This window comes from Rattus norvegicus, chromosome Y, assembly GCF_021556685.1.
Source record: "Rattus norvegicus strain SHRSP/BbbUtx chromosome Y, alternate assembly SHRSP_T2T, whole genome shotgun sequence".
In the NCBI taxonomy this organism is placed as follows: domain Eukaryota; kingdom Metazoa; phylum Chordata; class Mammalia; order Rodentia; family Muridae; genus Rattus; species Rattus norvegicus.
The window spans coordinates 4,442,910-4,445,323 of NC_141555.1; the positions used below are offsets into that span (position 1 = coordinate 4,442,910).

General features: G+C 38.3%; 1 pseudogene; it reads right to left on the reverse strand.

The window, feature by feature from the left end:
• Positions 1-433: 433 nt before the first annotated feature.
• Tmem106b-ps4 (transmembrane protein 106B, pseudogene 4) lies at positions 434-2,109 on the reverse strand (annotated as a pseudogene).
• Positions 2,110-2,414: the final 305 nt, after the last annotated feature.

Below are 2,414 nucleotides of genomic sequence, written 5' to 3' on the forward strand. Positions count from 1 at the left end.
CCTAGTTAAGTGTTCATCCTGAATTCAGGACTGAACTATATTATTGATAGATGTACAGGTTAAATCTATAACTTGTATATAACTACTTTTTGTGTTCAATGTAAGTCACAATATAGATTACATTTATGACTTTTATATAATTATTTATTTTATTCTAAGTAAGTCTCAACTTTTCACCATGGGAAGAAAGTTGGCAAGAAAGCCAGTCACTTAGCTTAGGGTGGAGGAAAAGCTCCTGGTAGGAGCAAATCTTCAACAAAGAGAATAAAATATCCAGTAACTAAATAAAGACCAAGTTCTGTTGGCTGGACTGTCAACATCCCAGTGTAAGCTTTAGACTTGCTCAACTCAAAATGTCCTTCAAGGTAGCAACTCCTAAGTTCTGATGATGTCTCAGGTGTGTTATTTGATCCATCTCCATCTCATTTTTTGTTTATTGTTGTGCCTGAAAGACATTTATATACTCACATTGGATCAACTTGTAAGTTGTGTTTTTTTCCACTATCAAAATACTGGTAACTCCCCTGAGATATCTGTTCAGAATATCCCAAGTATGCTGTTGTTACAATAACTTGCATTATGAGTAATATTCTGTATACTTTCCTGTAGACCAGCATACAGAAATCATGCATATATCTTATGTCCTCTACAGTAACTGTGGGTCCATACTATCAATGTGCTTCACAACAAGTGGGACAATATTAGTTGCATTGTATAAGTGTGCTTTCTAAGTCAATGTTTTTGAAAACTGAAATTGATCAGTGATGTTTTCAACTTCAACAGAATAATAGTTATTTATTGCATTACGTGTGTTGTGATATTTAAATATATGGTTTGCTTTTGAGATCTTAATTGACAAAGAACGATTTTAACAACAATGGACTTAACTTCACTAGATCCTAGGAAAAGAAAAACAAACACACAAACAAACAAATTTACCACAGCCAATCCAGACAGGAGCAGGCAGAAAACACATATGCCCTCACATATAAATTTTTTTCTCTTGGCCACAACCACTTGTCAGTATGCAGAATCAGTGCCTCCAGTTGGTTTTCTTGTCAGATTGTGAGAGTCATCTTTTCTTTTTATGTCTTTCCTAGCCAATCCACTACTCATAGTGTCTCTTGAAGCTATAGCTATTTTCTGTACTGGAATACAAAGGCAAATGACTCCCTTAAAATAAATGCTAGATCCCCTTTGTTTCCTCCCCATCCTCTCAATGTTTATGTTTCAGTCCTATGAACTCAACATGGTTCTCAGTTGCCCTGCACATGAAGTGCTGTGGCTCAGCATGGCCTCAGGCTCTGGCAAGCTGCAGGATGGGGTCACAGAGTCCCCGTTCCTACTTTTCATTCATTATCAAAGCAGAATAAAATTGCCCTTTGCACAGAGCAGTACCACACTTAGTATGTGTAAAAAAGGGTTAAGATTAAATGAAAACAGATAAATCCCACTGTCTGTGTGTGTGTTTGTGTGTGTGTGTGTGTGTGTGTGTGTGTGTGTGTGTGTGTATGTGTGTATGCAGAAGCTGCTCCTGCAGAAGCTGCTCAGGGGCTGGGGATTTAGCTCAGTGGTATAGCGCTTACCTAGGAAGCGCAAGGCCCTGGATTCGGTCCCCAGCTCTGAAAAAAAAAAAAAAGAAGCTGCTCCACCTCAATGTTACAGAAGACTTAGACTTGTAAGGAAAAATTATCTTTGCACACCAGAAAGAGTCTGACCAGGTGCAGTTAATGAACATCATAACTCTCAAACTCTGAGGTAGGTAGTGGTCCTTAAATTCTTACTTCCCTTCTCAAAAGATAGATTTTACTTCCTCCTGACTACAAAGCTCCCATTCTACCTGAGAACTGAAACAGGGGGCTTTCATTAATCTTTCTCAAATTTCCAACTTCAAAGACGGACAAAAACTTCCCAAGATGGTTCAACAAATAAGTTATTTTAGAGTAGACAAGTTTTGTTCATAGTGATTAAAAACGGTACATTTTCTGATTCTTCAACCATTTTCTGATGTCCCTTTAGTTGTCAAAGCTTCTCTTTCAATACTGAGACTTCTTAAATAAAGTGTCTCTTACCTTCATTCTTTACATTCAGATAACCCTGGTCTCCCATTCCTAAAGCAAAACAAAACTGCCTTTTTTTAATTCTCAAGAATATTTGGGTAAATAGCACAGGAAACTGATCATCTGCAAATAGTTTATATGTAGATGTGTCACTGAAGTCCATCAGTATTCACATTACCAGAAGACTTTTCTACCAAGCTTTCAGAGGGTTGTGGGCACCTTTGTGAACCTGAGCAGGAGCTGTAGCCTGGGCCTTTGCTGGAGCTGTGATATCTGCCTTAGCCTGAGCCGTGGGCTTTAACTGGCAGAGCCTTAGATACTTGGTCATGTAGCTTCGAAACCTCTTCCCAAATG